Source organism: Danio aesculapii, chromosome 8 (genome assembly GCF_903798145.1).
Source record: "Danio aesculapii chromosome 8, fDanAes4.1, whole genome shotgun sequence".
Classification (NCBI taxonomy): Eukaryota; Metazoa; Chordata; class Actinopteri; order Cypriniformes; family Danionidae; genus Danio; species Danio aesculapii.
The window spans coordinates 42,035,418-42,053,360 of NC_079442.1; positions in this window are offsets into that span (position 1 = coordinate 42,035,418).

The following is a 17,943-nucleotide window of genomic DNA, read 5'->3' on the forward strand; positions in this document are numbered from 1 at the left end:
GACTTTCTCCAGAAGAAAAAACATTATCAGACATACTGTGAAAATTTCCTTGCTCTGTTAAACATCATTTGGGAAATATTTAAAAAAGAAAAAAAATCCAAAGGGGGGCTAATAATTCTGACTTCACCTGTACATAACTGTTATAATGATACGTTAACAGATCATGAGTTCATGTTAGTTACATTTATCTAAAACTAAAGTTTAATGTACAAACAACTAAGGTAGTCGTTATACACAAATGAAGTCAAGTGTCTCATGTTTTAGGTAAAGTTAGGTCAGCATTAGCGCATATACCCAATCTCATTATTTGTTCATAATGAAGTTCATCTACTATTATTGTAAAGCATAGGTCTCAAATTCGATACCTGGAGGGCCACAGCTCTGCACATTTTTGCTCTAATCTTAAACACATCTGATCCAACTAATTAAGGCTAATTTAAGACCACTAGAAACTATTAAGCAGGTGTGAGTTGGAGCTGGTTAGAGCTAAACTGTGTAGAGCTGTGGCCCTCCAGGAATTGAGTTTGAGACCATTTCTTTAAAGTGTTACCCACTGGACTGCTTCACCAACAGTTAGTTTCAATGCTGTTTCTGAAGAAGCTGTCAGTACCAACACTCTGTGAACTTTATATCCATTATTTTCCAAATATCCTTTCTGAATGTGCTTGTTAGCTTGCTGTGTGGCTAAAGTTACCTTATGTATTCACAGAAACTAGAGTGACGTCATTAGAAAAATCTCAAAATGCTCGCATTGATGTACTTTATTGCCAGGTTACTGATTTTATTTTACTGTAATGATGAGAGTATTGTACCAAATGTGTAATGTTTATTTGCAAAGGCAGCAAATCAGAACAATTAGCATGCTAGCCAATAAGCTGAATCAACTTTACTCATACACATAAACATTTCCACTAACCGTTTAGAAATGTCCTGGTTCAGTCTAAAAGTTGTATCCTCCTCATCATTGTCCGTCTCTGTTTTGAACATGGAAGCGCTTTAACCTGCAACTGGTCATTCCTTACATTTTGACAGAAACAGCTCCCCTCATTCTGTTTTTGGGGTGTCATAAAAGTCCCGCCCCCTTCTGGAAAGCAGCAGCTCATTCGCATTTAAAGAGCAGGGGCGTAACAGCCATTTTAAAAGTGTGGGGGACAGCTATAAAGTTTATTTAATAATCTTTTAACCAAAATTCTAAAATAATTACAAAATATTAATAATGACAATAAATAAACAGAACCACAAACATTTAAATTAAGCATTACTTTGTGTGAAATTTTTAAAAAATACTACAATACAATTTCAAAATTGCAAGTTGATACTACACATATAACGTGAGATGGACATCGCCATGTGTACTTGTGGCCAATGCGTCATTCATAAAAGCAGAACACGCAGGATTCAACACGTAAATTCACCAGTTACTCCCCAAATACATGCAAGTAAGTGGTTGGTGAACTTAGAGAGGAGTAGATTCAACTTTATAGTTACTTTCAGTATGTGTATCTGATATGATTAAAACACATCCGCAAATTATATTTTAATGGATTGTTAGACTTCCTTGTGTGTTTTACAAACGCTAAAGTTCTTGTTTTACTAGTACTTGTGTGTATTTACATGTCTAAATCATAAATTAAGCAATAGGCCGTAAAAAGGCTGCATAATTGTGATAATATAACACGTCTTTCACAGCAGAGTTAAGTTGGTCTTGTTTTCGGGAAAAAAACGGAAAAAAGAAGCACTTTTACGACGGTCCCTTACTGAGAGCTTAGTTCAGCGCGAGCTTTCTCTGGCTGAACGCATATTGCGACTGCTCAAGCAGTGCTCGTAATATCGAGCGAAAAAAGAAAAAGAGAGCTGTGAAACATAACCAGCTTTGTCTTTTCTGTAGGGAATACAGTTTAGATCTTTTTAGGGTTAGAGGTTTTTTAGTTAATGCCGTCTGTCACTGAATGTGTCAGGAATACCGAAAACAAAACCAACTTAACCCCGCTGTCTTTCTCTGGCTCAGCGTCAGACAAGACCCCAACATCAGGGACTTTACGGTTCTTACTTCAAAACGGAACAAAAGTAGGATTCTGTAACGTTAGTGATTTACCGTGATTTGCCCAGCTGTAGCTGTTGCTCCCTTCTGCATCATCCCTGTCTTTGACTGCAAAGTGAATGACTGAAGCTCGTGGCAGACGCTGAAGAGATTCGCGCTGTGATTGGCTGAGTGATCGTTCACTCAAATCAAGTAACAAATCAGAGAACACTTGCGGCCGCTAGGTCAAATAAAACGTGTGGGCCAGTTGGGGGACAGAATAACCTGTTTCCAAAAAGTGAGGGGGACGTGTCCCCCCCGGTTGCTAAGCCCCTGTTAAAGAGACACCCGTGTTTTGTATCGGACACTAGAGTACATTTAACATGGTATTATAAATAATCGGTGAGGTATTTTGAGCTGAAACTTCATAAACATATTCTGTGGACAGCAGATATGCATTTTTACATCTTATAAATAGGAGCAGCATAAAATCTCCCTCTTAAAAAATCTAAGAGCTCATATTACCTGTCAAAACGCCAACAGTGCTCCAAATGATGATCATTTAAAAGGAGAATAATCATGGCTGCCGCAAGTACTCCAAATGCATGCTTCAGAAGGACTATGGGTAATGAACAACACTGTCTCAGGGTTCATCTGATGGACATCCCAGTCTGGACCAATCCCCATAAATCTGCTCAAGGTTTGTCAGATTTCAAATCACACTTCTGGGGCTTCATAACCAGCGCCTGCCATTGAGATGAATAGGAACACTAATAGACCTTCACTCTGGAGACTATCCTGGGTCAAAAGATAGCAGACAGAGGGAAAAGCTAAGAAACAAATAGACCTTTAAAACACCAGCCTGTTAAAGAGTAAGTTAATATTTTCACTAATAAACCATATCAAAATATTTAACAACATATTTCATAATTCTGTATAATTACATATAATTTTTTAAAATATATTTTTTAATTAAATACAGTAAATGTAAAATGTGAATTCAGGCCTAAACATACCAATGTAGTGTAAAAAATGTAAATATTATTTTTGTTAGGCATAGACTAATAAAAACAAAAAAAAATTAAGTGAAGCCAATATATGAAATAAATATATGTTACATAAATTAAGTTACCTGAATCCTACATTAAGGGTGACATGGTGGCTCAGTGGTTAGCACTGTTGCCTCAAAGCAAGAAGGTTGCAGATTCGAGTCCCAGCTGGGTCAGTTGGCATTTCTGTGTAGAGTTTGCATGTTTTCCTTGTTCGCGTGGGTGCTCTATTTTCCTCCATAGTCTAAAGACATGCGCTATAGGTCAATTGAATAAACTAAATTGGCCATAGTGTATGTGTGTGAATGAGTGAGTATGGGTGTTTTCCAGAACTGGGTTGCAGCTTGAAGGGCATCCACTGTGTAAAACATATGATAGATAAGTTGGCGGGTCATTCCGCTGTGATGACCCCTGTTGAATAAAGGGACTAAGCCGAAGGAAAATGAATGAATCCGACATTATATACAAAAGGAATTTTGTAATTTACCATACCAGTAAACCTATTTTTAATTTTATTTAATTAACATTTTCAACATATAGCATATATTTTATACTATATTAAAATGATTTTTTTTCTAGATACAAGTGAATTTTGACATCAATTTGTTTTAATGTACAGTATAAAAAGGACATTTGAGTTACATTAATCAATTCTAAAATAACATTTTAAAATACTGACTTCAGCATGAGATGACAGCAAAAGTAATGTAAAATGTGGAAAATTCAGAATTACTTATGCAATATTGTCAAATAACTGATAAGCTATTAGTATATTGGCTTTTTTGTTTGTTTATTTTTGTTATGTTTATCCATTTTGTTTAGGCTAACTCATAATTAGCAGCTCACAGTGTTGGTTGCTTGATAACAGTCCTGACAGCTGCCAAACTTGATGGCACAATCAAAAATGTCTTAACTAGAAATAAGACCATTTTGATAGGATAAGATAAGAATCCCAAATCAAGTTAAAAGGCCTCGCAAACACCTGGTTGACCGCTTGCCCAAGGTTTTTTTATTTTTAGGCTTATAGTGGTGTCAGTACACAATTCAATCCAATTTCAATTCAAGAAGTGCATCTACACCTACTGTAAGATAAGAAACTTTCTGTAATTGGCCCCCAGATCTCAATCCAACAGACAACAAAAAGGAATGAAATTCATGTCACTGATGTGCTGCCGGCAAATCTGCAAGAACTCTGATGCCACAATATCATGATTCATGTCAGTCTAGCACAGAAACAAGTTGAAATCAATCAATAATCCTGAATTAAAATACAAAAAAGGTGCTTAGTCCTTAGTGTCAATTTTAGGATCAAAGCTTCAGAAATCAAATGTTCTCTCTCAGTCATGTGTCATATTAACAGCTTCAGGACAGGAACACTCATCCTTATTCTCTATATTGCTCTATATTGCTATCCGGCCTTGAGATGCATGTGAAGCTCATACAGGAGTGTTTATTATTGAGCTTTCATAAACCAAGGTTACTGCAATGTCACTTTTGATGTGCTATACCACTATACCACTTTTTGATGTGTATGTCCAGGGAAAGAGAGGCTAAAAACCATAGAGGGGGGAGCTAACATGATTTGCAATTTTACAAAGCAATCTCTTTGGGACCCTGGAAACATGCAAGAAATAAACACTACATTTTCTACTTTGACTACTCTGCCTGACTAAACAAAAAGCAGCTTTAAGCAGTTTGTGACTGAGTCTATGGCTACATCCTAATTAACATGTTAATGGCTTATTAAGTGTACAATTATTTTATTATAGCTTTTCATTTCAAACATTTTAGAAGATATTGCAACCCATTTTGCAGAATGACTGTTACATGAGTTATAAAAAGGGATACAATCTGACAGAAAAAGCATGTGACTTGATGCAAGTGATGTCACTTCCTACGGCGGGAAACTCTGGAAGGCATTAAAGCATGTCATTATTCTTCTTTGTTAATTTGTGCTAAATGTTGAGGACACAGTGATAGTTAATCATGAATTATGTGTCACCTCTGTTATTGTGATGTTTCAGTAAGTTTCTCATTCATTTTTTGAAATGTGCTATGTAAAGAAAATACATAACATTCGGTTTTAGATATGCCATGTGTTTTCTTGCTTAACCCTCATGCACTGTTCAAATTTACTACCTTTTTGTTATGTTAGGGATGAAAACATCCGCTGAATTAAATTGCTGCAAAATTGCATCAGATAAATGTTTTGTTAGCGATGCAGTGGCGCAGTAGGTAGTGCTATCGCCTCACAGCAAGAAGGTCGTTGGTTCGAGCCTCGGCTGGGTCAGTTGGCGTTTCTGTGTGGAGTTTGCATGTTCTCCCTGCGTTCGTGTGGGTTTCCTTTAGGTGCTCCGGTTTCCCCCACAGTTCAAAGACATGCGGTACAGGTGAATTGGGTAGGCTAAATTGTCCGTAGTGTGTGAGTGAGTGTGTATGGATGTTTCCCAGAGATGGGTTGCGGCTGGAAGGGCATCCGCTGCATGAAACATGTGCTGGATAAGTTGGTGGTTCATTCCGCTGTGGCGACCCCGGAATAATAAAAGGACTAAGCCGAAAAGAAAACGAATGAAATGTTTTGTTAAAATCTTTTAGCAGAAATCTGTTAATCAACCTCAGTCCTGATCAAAACTACTAAACTGTTAAGAAAATTACAGGATTTTAACTCTGTAATTGCCAAGCTCATAAAGGATGTCACTGATTTGGAGAAAAAAAACACAAAATTATGTATTTTCAATATATAAAGTAATTGTGGACTGGATTTTTTATTATTTTTTTTACCTTTTATCACAGTCTCGTACGTGAACGATTAGTAACAACATTGGCTTTGGTGCATTGTTAGATTTTCATCCCCCCTTCCCCCCTAATTTACTGTTGGTGGCTGTTTTTTCTCTATTGACTTCCATTATAACCTTTATTTGATGGTGTATAAATACAGTCTTTGTTTTATTTACTCCATGAAGTTCTGAGAGATGATATGCATATTTAGATTTTCTCAGACACATCAAAGTACGCAAAGTCACTCTTACACACTCACAGACCCACATTTTATTTTGCTGTTACACTCCATATAAAATCCAGTCCACAATTACTTTTTATATTGAAAATACATCATTTTGTGTGTGTTTTTTCCACCAAATTAGTGATCATGTCAAAATCATTTATTAATCTGCCAATTAAAGAATTAAAATTTTGTATTTTTTAGTTCAGTTTTGATCATTTCTGAGGTTGATTAACAGATTTATGCAAAAAAAAATTTAACAAAATATTTATCTGATGCATTTTTACAGCAGTTTAATTTAGTGGACATTTTAATCCCGAACATAACAAAAGGGTAGTAAATTTATTTTCTCAAAACATTTTCAGCATTCAGCAAAACGTGTCAAAATAGAAATTGTCACCAAAAATCATTTTGCTAATTGAAACAGAAAAGATTATGGCCAAATTAAGACTCAAAATCACCCCAGAGCACCCAACAACCTTAAGGGTTAAAAAAAATGTATTAAAAAAATTCTACATTTTTATGAGAAATTCACTGAAATATCACAATAATAGAGTTAGCATCTTGATCTAAAGCACAAACAAACAAACAACAACTTGTAACAGATTCAAGTGTTTTCCTATTACGTTTAAGCTTTACTTTATTTCGCATTTAAAAACGATTGATTTTACATCAACAATGGATTCAGTTTACTGTAATTTATACATTTGTTTTGTATCATTCCAGTTTGAAGAAAATGAATGCAAAATGCTTAAAATGTACTCTCAATTCTGGAATGAGTCATATGTTTCCTAAAGCCTCACTAATGACAAATGTTGCGTGAGCACCGCAGAGGATTTTAATCTTTAAGTGTCACAGCGGGGTCTCCTGCTGCCACAGACCTGAAGAAAATTGAGACAAATTGCTGCATTCGGCGGAAATTGGAGAGATTAATTTCTCATCTCTGACAGATTCTGGTACACTCCTATCTTCAAAGCTAAACAATGTTTGGCGAGACCTCCTCAAGATCGCATCTGAAGGATAATCGGAGAGGGGCTTTATCTCTGCTGAAACAGTGACTCTCGCTTCTTCAGCTGTCCGTCTTACTGAAGAGCGTGATCAATGTGCTATCAGCAAACACGAGACAATGACACACTGACGTTTTCCTTCCTGCTTAGTGTTTCTTAGTAGCTTATGAATAAGGAGGCATGACAGTATAAACACAGGAGTATTATGTTATTTAGTCTACAGAGGAATTACCAACCTACGTCACACATGGTCCCCGTTTGCAAAAAAAAGACCGGTTGCAATAGCAAACATGTCGTGTTATGCGGTAGGATACCAAATTCCAAAGTGCAAAAATAGAAAACGTAACTTTTATCATACACCACACTGCTTTTAATGCCAACTGCAGAGGTCTTTGCCTTAAATTGAGCTGAATGGAGTGAGGACCTGATTAAAAATGCTTGACTCTGCAGTTCTCATTTCATGTCAGGTAAGTTTACACTATGCTAAATCACACACATTACTTATTTTTGATTGCAGCAATGATTTCAGCAAACACAGTTAAATATGGTGAATTAAACTGCGGACACTGAATGCTCGGAATGAAATGTAAAAATGTAAGTTCACATACCCTGCCGTAGAGGTGCAGTTTGCTGTCAGAATGCAGCCGTTTTGCTTGTTGATGATTACCCAGGCCTTGTATAGCTGTCTTCTTTCCTTGACTTTGGCTAGGCAGAACCTCGGTTTTTAGCACTAAATAGTGTTGAACCATGGAACATTATTATTGCACATGACCGCACTAAACTAAATTGTAGGCATCCAAAGACTTGTAGGCCTTTAACTTCTCTCTTGTAAAATCACTTGGAGCTTCAATGAGATAGTTGTATATTTCGGGCTGGATGCTTGGTCATTTCATCTTATCCAATATCCATTTGGGGGGGGTGGGGGGGGGGGGGGGGGGGGTGGGGGGGGTGCTATCACAAATGGACCTGTCAGACAAACGGCGCTCACTTTAACATTAATTTTGCTGGATAACTGTGCTTATCACTGACCGACAAGCTGTTATAATAAGCTGAAAGCATTTTGTAAATAATATATAATCAATATAACTTACTTTCTCAGACAACAACAAACTGTACCACATCGGATGTTATTCCCTCTGTAATTGCTAGCGCTCCCATTTTTTTCTGCAATCTTGCTGCGTGCGCATCCTGAATGTTAACAAAACGGTATATATATTTATCTTCGGCCCACGGCTGTCAATGATATTTGGTTTTTGGCCCTTCTTATGAAAAAGTTTGGCCAACCCTGATATAAATATTCCCTTTATCAATAAAATAAATGGCAGTATAGAGGTTTTTGCAGTGGAGTTTTTTTTACTAAATTCTGACAACTTTGACCTTCAATCTCACAGTTCTGATTATATTTTTTAAAACTTCAAGTAAAAGTCAGTGTGAGATTTAAAGTTGCAATTGTAAGAGAAGTTATTTTTATGTGTATTCTGCATCACTTTTAATTGTGATATAGCTTGTTAACGCTTGTGTTAAAATACAAAAGTCACTATATAATTCAGATAAAAAGCCTTAGTTTAATTCTGAAAATATAGCCCTACATTTCTGGAGATCACGAATTATGTAGCCAGACGCACGTATGGCTGTATATCGTTTTTAAAATGAGCGCGATGGGGTGCTATGATGCCATTCCTTTTTGCGCTTACCAGCTGACCGCTTACCTCCGTGTGGACAGCTTTCCCACTTTTACCAGTTTGTCCAGTGGCTCGCAGCATATGAAGAGAGTAGTTGATCGCAATGACGGGGTTTGGCAAAGAACAGTTCCAGAAAGCAGGTAAGACAAAAACAGAACCCCCCCAAAAAATGAACAAGTATTTAACATGGGGAGAATGTGGTAAAATCTGAAAATTTGACAAAAATCATAGGGCTTTTATTTTTCTGGATTGCTTTTTAAAACACTCTCGGTTGAGTTTAGGGAAGCGGGTTGGCGCCGGTCAGTCGGTGCTTTTTAAAACACTATTGGTTGGGTTTAGGGAACGGGGTGGGTGGGAGGATCGTTCGTTTGGTCAGTCAGTCAGTCGACAGCGGCCTCTAGTGGGCTTATGCGAGAACAGCAGGCGCGAATGGCACTCCAAGAGAAATTTGAGATCTAAAAAAAGCGTACACAGCAGAGTCTGGTGGATTCGCAAAAACATAAACTGCAAAAAAACGTACCTACTGGGATGTATTTAGCGCTCTCTATAAATGAAGGACTACGTTTTTAGAATGAGCCTGGGTTGAACCAGAAAGTTGTAATTATATACTGTAGAAAATATTTTGAAAAATTTTGTTAACCTGTAACCATTGACTTTCATAGCTCCTACCATGGATTTCAACTATAACAGGTTTCCAATATTCTCCAAATGAATTTGTGTTAAACAGAAAAACAAATAAACTCAAAGGTTTAAAACCACTTGAGGATAAAAAAAATTTATAAATTTTTTTTTAATTAATTAATTTATATATATATATATATATATATATATATATATATATATATATATATATATATATATATATATATATTTTTTTTTTTTTTTTTACTTCAGAATGTATTTATACCATTAAATCATTGTATTTCTCTCATAATTGAGACCGTATCTAAAAATCTAATGTGTGATTTAGGGTTTCTGCAGGTTTCATCAAGTCAAATTTAAGAATTTTTGAGACCATTAAGAATGAAATTTAGACTTATTCACGGTTAAGATTTTTTTCTAATGGCCTGGTATTATTATGAGGAATCGTGTAATCTTTTTAGTTTTATTTTTTCTGATTAGGGAATTTAATTTGGGGAATTTGCTGTAAAAATGTCTAACAGCTGTTGTGAATTGTATCTCTGCAATAAAAACTTAAATATAAACAAATAAGGTTTTATTAAGATGCATTGTTGATGATTGGATGGATGTCGGCCCAATTGAGTAGCTTTACTTAGACAACACAACACAATATTTCAGTGAATAAAGACTTTTTAAGGCCTAAAATTTAGTTTTTAATATTAAAGATATTTTAAGACTTTTTAAGACCCAGCGGACACCCTGGTAATAACATCATGTCACAACTGTGAGACAGAAAAAAGCTCTTAATTATGAAGGGTAAAACAAGCTTCAATAAATCAGACAACAATTAAAATCTTGATATTACAGAATTCCCTTCGGGAGATCACAATATTACTATGGTATAAATACAGCTTTACAACATACAAAAGAGAGAGATCAACTTAGAAAGTCATTTACCTGTTTATTAATGATTTGATCAGCTGTAGTTTAAAACTCCTCCTCTAAGGGCTTATTATGCGTACTCCGTCGCCATCTTGTGGGTCAACAGTCTTTGTTCAAAGACAGGCTAATGGCCGCCGACGTGCTGTCTCTCAGAAATGATAAATATTTTAAAGGGCACCTATGGTGAAAAATCTACTTTTCAAGCTGTTTGGACAGACATATGTGCATGTATGGTGTATAGACTGTCATATTGTGGTGAAATAAGCACACCCAGTCCTTTTTTTTCAATTTAGCAACATAAAAAGCGGTGGACCAATTGGAGCAGTTTTCAGATCGACCGCAACTTTACGTAGGAGTGCGGTCCCCCCGCCCACCAATATTGATTGACAGCTGCATGTATTAACATGTCCCGGTAGTCACGTGTATAATCATATAAACAAGAGAGGACGAGCGCAAAGCAACTAGGAATAAAAGGTCTGTTCAGTTCGTTAGGATCATCAATCATCATCAAATGTGATCAAGAGTGAGTTTTACAAGTTTAAAATGTTTTATAACAGTGCATGTGTGTAATGAATTTCAGCGATTTAGCTTAACTTTACTTCATCAGCACAGCCGTGTCTCAGAACAATTATAAAGGAAGACGCTTCAGTCCCGGTTTGTGGACGTTAATTCAGGTTTATTTTGTACATTAACATAACAGATATCCATACAGCAGTGGAGATTAACCTGTATCCTGTCACATTTGCGTGCAAAAAGAGTGCAAAGCTAAACGGGCGCTCTGTCTGTCTGTGTGCGTGTCTGTGTGTGTGTCTACTGCGGTGTGTGAGTGTGTGTGCGCGTGAACTTTGTGTTACTCTGCCATGCAACTGCACAGTAAATACTAATTGGTAAAGTTCTTACTGTAGTATTTCTCACATATGCTACGTGAGATCTGCTTCCTTTAAGTCTGTCTGTTGTCTGACGCTGCCGAAGGAGGAAATTAAGGCACGCAGAAAGGCAAGTAGAAACGGTGGGCGGGGAGGACTAGCCTTAAAGAAGCAGTACACCAAAACAGCCACCCAGTGAAAAAATGTATAAATAGGAATTTAATAAAAGCTATAATAAAAAATCTGATGGGTGTTTTGAGCTGAAACTTTACAGACACTTTCTGGAGACACAAAAGACTTATATTAAATCTGAAAAAAAGGGCTAACCTAGGTGCCCTTTAAAATAGGCACTATACATGGTTTCCGCTACATTCATTTTTCCATGGCGGGGCGCCACACCAAAATTCATCAAAGAGGTTTCGTGCACAAGCAAAGGAAATCGGCGTAAATGCGATCTCGAGTTGTAATATTGTGCTTACGACATTTCTCCATTTGTCATTGAAATAACACCATAGATAGTTGGTAGATTTGTGTAAAAGGTCTGCAGACCCAGCTGGAAAAAAATCCTAGAGGAAACACTCCTATACTTATAAATAAACTACAGTTGCAATCTAAACAACTACATTCTTGACTCAAAAGCCTCAAAAGTACATTACGTTGCCCAAGAGCAGCAATATTTGTCAAACTGTAGTGTCCGCTGCTTGTCGCTGTTTGTGGGCGGAGTAATACACAAGAGTGAAGGTTTAAGAAGCTGGTTGAGCAGTGTTGCCAACTATTTCCAATGAAAAGTAGCTAAAGCCTGCCCAAAAAGTAGCTAATTGTTATGCAAATCACTGATATGCAAATGAGTGTGTGACGTCATCACACAGTATCTGACAAGCGTAAGCCAGTCATGTCTACTCTCTGAGGCGCCGTTTATTATATTAGATTAAAACATTACATCCAGATGCACAATAAATAGGTTCTTATTAACATATAACTTTGCGTGATGATGTTATTGCGTAATCGCAACTCAAAACTACATCTTTATGTAGTATACAAAATAATGTTTTCTCAAATTGACTGGCCATCTCAGCAAAAACATTATTTGAAATATGTCCATTAGGGGTGGGCGGTACACCGGTGTCATAGTCATCACGGTGTGACATTGCGCCACGACATGGATTTTCTAATACCGTCAATACCGGTATAAATCAATTATGCGCCTTGAACGGCTGCATTTACATCAATAATAGCTAATTCTAAATAATAAGGCAATCAATTCTCTTCAAACATTTAGTTGTGGTCTGAATACATGTCCTTATACTACAGGGCTCGAAATTGCAACCATTTTGGTCGCATGAGCGCCCGAAATTTAATCTATGCGCCCTCATAATATATTTGGGAGCATTTTTGTGTCTGAATTAGGGCTGTGACGGTAATGGAAGAAATCATGCGGTATGTCGGTTAACCGCGCAGATATATAAAAATAAGCATTTTTAACGCACCGCTGTAATTTCTATATCCCAGTCCCTTTATCAACATTTTTAATACAAGTCATTATTTTAAAGAATATGACTTGAGAATATGATTTTACCTCAGCACTGCACTTTTCTCCTTCGCCCTCCCACTGAGTTCAGGTGACGGAGTGTTGTGAAGTAGTTAAACTCTCCTCAGTTTAATTTACAGTGTCAAACTGGCACAGGAATATCAGTATATTAATATAGGCTTTGCTAAAATGCTAGTCAAATGTGGGTCTTTTTTTACAGAAGCTATAAACAGACGCGCATGCTGCGACCGGTGATGAGTCAACAATCGCAAATATTTTTACTTATTTAAAGTAGGCTATAGGCTATAGCATATAATAATTTTGTGTAAAGACATTTATAAAAAAATGTAGCTAATATATCACAGGGGTTTGTGTAGCAATTACAGTGGAGCATTAATTAAATCCTTTTTTTTCCGTGGAGCGAAACAAACACTGCAGTTGTGTAGCGGATGGAGACGCACAAAAAATATACAATTCAGATATTTTCGTCGGCAGAAAAATATTCTTTGAACGAATTTTGTTTTGTACAATTTGTACCTTAGTTTTTGTCGGTCAGTTTACAAAAAAAACAAGAATAACTAATAAACTTTGAGGTGAAGCGATGTGCCTCAGGGTCCGCTATATGCTGCGGCCAAAACACAAACTGGTCTGTTAAATACAATCGTAATATAAATAAAATAAAAGTGAAATATTCAGTTTCGAATATTTCGAATAGGCTGCTCTTTTAATTTTGATTATACAGTTAACAAAGATTCCATATTCGAAACTGAATATTGAAGCCAATATTAATATACTGATATTCCTGTGCCAGTTTGACACTGTAAATTAAACTGAGGAGAGTTTAACTACTTCACAACACTCCGTCACCTGAACTCAGCGCGAGGGGGAAGGAGAAAAGTGCAGCGCTGAGGTAAAATCATATTCTCAAGTCATAATCTTTAAAATAATGACTTGTATTAAAAATGTTGATAAAGGGACTGGGATATATAGAAATTACAGCGGTGCGTTAAAAATGCTTATTTTCTGTGGATCGATTGATTTGAGTTAGTAGGTCTGCTTTATTAAAATAAGCTTAAAATAATAACAGCCTATGCTGGTTATAAAAAGGATGAAAAAAAAAGTGTTTTCGTTTTGTAATCTAAATTTGTAATTTAAGTGGAAAATACTCAGGGCAGGCCTTTTATTCCTTTTATTTAGTTTATTCTGTTTTTCTACACAATCCTGAAACCTCACCTAAAGTTATAATAATAATAATAATAATGGCGCAGATGACAGCGATCATGACATGAGGTAAATGTTGATCCACCAGCTGAGATCAATCGAGTGTTTTCAGAGAAGGTGCCCGAATCTCGATGCGTTGCATTCACCGCGTGTTCAGCGCAAATGTCCGCTAAAAATATAAAATCTAACACTGTACACATCATCTCCAAAGAAACTCACCTTTACTAAGTTTACACTGAAACAACAGCTCATAACAAAGAGCGGAATTGCGCAGGTGGTCATCATGAGAATCCTGCTCTGTCTGCTCATAAATTGGTGCGGCTGACTCGCCTGCTTTATTCCACCAACACAGAGAAATGAAGATCAGTTCATAACGAGACTGAGCATTTACAATGAACCAAACCAAAACTTTTAAAGAGCGATAGAAGTGAGACTTTCTTTTGTCCGTTCTTCATTGAGATGTATATTATTTTGCTATTGAAAGTAATACCGTGATATTATACCGTCACCGTTCAAAAGATGAAAAATACCGTGATATTAATTTTAGGTCATATCGCCCCTCCCTAATGTCCATTTAGATTTGTATATTGAAAAATATAGTTGACTATTTGTAAAAGTAATACAAACACTTTTTGATAAGAATTTTTTGTTTTAAAATATAACACTGATAATGAAGAGCTACATTCTTTTCACAATCACAGTTTGTGTACTTACTCTTTTTAACTTGTGAAATGAACACATTTGTGAAAGTGACAACAAATTATAGCACTATTGGAATTTATTGCTACCTAAATTACCAATTATACATGCAAACAAATATCAGTAAATTAACAGTTATGAAAAACAATCTGAGCTAGCAATTTACTGAGTAAAGCCTGCAGCCACTGCTCTTTTGAGTCACTTTTTATAAATTGCTAAAAGTAGCCATGTTATGTTTGATATTTTCTTTGTCTATTTTTTTACCCTCCTCTCTGCTTGATTAGTCTTTAGGTTTCTTACTGGTTGACCATTCTGTTCATCATCAGTATGTCGAAGTCGGTTCCACCAATCCCAGGACGAGCCGCAAGGATTTAAAGCCCCGACAGACCAGCGTGTGATGTGCGCTCTGCTTCGGCGTATACCATTTGTGCTCCACGCAATTTGATTGTGCTATGCTTCGGCTGTTTAGTGATTTATTATCTCAGTTTACTGTGGTAATTCGAGTTTGCTTGTTGAACTTCGTTGTCTTTAAGTAACATAATGTGATGGTTGTTGTGTGGTTCTAAACTAAGCTTTGACCGTTTCATCCGGTTTGTTTTAGTTTAGATTGATGTTTTGTTAGATTAGTTTGAGTGTTTTGCCAGTTGTGTATTTTGAGTTTTGTAGCTTTAATTAGTTTAGTTCGGGTGTCGTACACACTGAAGATTTCGGTGTTTATTTGTATTTATTTTTGACGCCTAGTTTAGACTTTAGTTTTAAGGATTGTTTTGTTTTGTTAATTTCTTTGATTTGGCTTACACTCGTTGTTTTTGTTTAAAGATAATTATAAATGTTTATTTCTTTCTTTTTCCTCTCCAATTATTGTATTATAATTTTCAACTATTGAGTAAAAAGCTTTAAATGGAGAATTGATTCCTGCCTCATCCTTGATCTGTCGCACACATTACACCTGTCTCACTTAAATGTTACAGCATCCCACTAAAACATCTTAAAAACGTAACAAGCCAAATGAATGTTAGAAATTGCTAAATTTGTTGCTAGGTGCTTTTTGGAAAAAGTTGCTAAATCTAGCAACAAAATTGCTAAATTGGCAACACTGTGGTTGATTGCTGTTACTGGCAGAATATGGCGCAGCTATCAGCCAATCAGATTCAAGAACCAGACAGAACTGTTGTATAAATACACATATTACATTTATTCATTAAATTATCATTCATTTATTCATTTACAGCTAATTTAAAACTAGTACTGAAATCAAAAAAAATTTACTACTGTAATAACGAACGCTTGCAACAAAGAACCAAGACCTACAGATTTACAGCTGGAGTTCAGACAACTTGTGGCGATTGCCATCTGACAAATTCTAATTAAACAGTCTCGTTTGATGTGGAATTAATTGCAAACAGCCCACATGATCTCCACACAGTAGAGTTGAGTCATCTGAAGAGCATCCGGCCTTTCCTTTGACTCAAAGCACTGGTGCTGAGTGAATGAAGCAAGAAAAAAAGTAAAAGACTCACCTGAGAATTGAAGAACAGTCCCTTTTTTCTTCTTCTCTACAACCTTAAATCCACAATGAGCAATGCAAAAAAATCATCCTTGCATCATCATGTGTTTTGAAGCATTTTTCAGACCATGCCAGTTAATTTCTGCAAGTTGCATTGTATTTTTAGCCGCATGATTTCATGGGATTCCTGAATGTTTACATTAGACGATCTCCTCCTGATGTCAGACGTCCAGCAGCGAATGACAGTAAAATGTGAATGAGCTCAGTGAATCTTGCTTGTTTGGAGCAAAAGCACTCAATTGACATCAGCGTTCAGTGATAAATCCATGTTCCCATGGAAACGTGATGCTATTTTTGGGCCTGCGAGCCGAGCTTTATAATAGACATTTGCATATTCATGTCTGGACAAAAAGAGACAAGATGCTTGAAGCGTTTATCATCTGATTGAACGGCTGCTCGTACCATAATTAGGTGCTATTGGAAATGGGAATAATCTGGCATCTTAAAGAACCCTTTAGCTCAAAGACAGAGAGAGACTTGCGGCTTCACGAAGATTTAAAAGCAGCTGGTGCAATTACTGAGAGAGACCTCATCTCCAAGTAATTGGTCTTGAATCTTCACATCAAAGCATAACACTGAAATCATTTACAACACATGGGCAGATATCAAGTGAAGCAAGTTTCATATCAAGATGGAACAACTAATATAGTTATAAGATGTTATTAAAAATACACATAAAAAATAAATCTAATTAAAGCATACTAATAGCATTGTTCTTCTTAATAATAACAATATTTATGCATTCAAATATTATTAACATGTATACAGTTTTATGCAAAAGTTTGGGCACCCCTGATAAATTTCAGAAATGTAAGTGATAGTCTGCTGGCCTTTCAAATCAGCAATTTAGTTTGGATATACCACATCTTTCCTTCACAAGAACTGTTCCTGTGGCTTTCCATTTTCTTACTATATTTCTGACTGAAGAGATACAGCCTTTAAACCAGGGGTGTCCAAACTCAGTCCTGGAGGGTCGGTGCCCTGCATAATTAGTTCCCACTCCAGTTAAACACACCTGAACCAGCTAATCAAGCTCTTTCTAGGTATACTAGAAACTTCCAGATAGGTGTGTTGAAGGAAGTCGGAGCTAACCTATGCAGGACCCCGGCCCTTCAGGACCGAGTTTGGACACCCCTGCTTTAAACCTTTGTGATAGCTTTTTGCATGCTTCTCCATTAATTCATGTTGATGAATTATCTTAGTTTTTATGTCATTATGAAGTTCTTTTGAGGTTCCCATGTTGCTCCTTTCTGGTTCACAATAAGGAAAAGCACAAGTAGCAATCAGCTATCTTAAGTAGTTCTGTAGTACAGCGCTGCGACAAGGGCCGGGATTAAACAAGATGATTAGACATTAAAAAAAAAAGCGAGCAAGCGGTCCATATTTAAAATTTTTGATCTTTGATTGGTCTCACGCAATCACGTGATGGGATTTCGCAGGTCCAAGTTTACCAAGTTTGAACTTTCCAATGCTGCAAACTTGTTGCACGAGCTTGCATTTCCGGTTTGAAGCATTTGTGTGCGAATGAATGGAAGTCTATGGGGAGAAAAGTGCAGTGTGACCACAGCTTCACTCAAATCAATTTTGTGTTGTAATCAGTCAGCATTAATTGACTACAGGATTTGAACTCCACACAAAAGAGAAGGGTGCCCAAACTTTTGCATGGCCTATTTTTCAGTTTTAATTTAATTTCACATATCTCAATACTGCTACATTACGGATTTCTGTCTGGAAAAACAT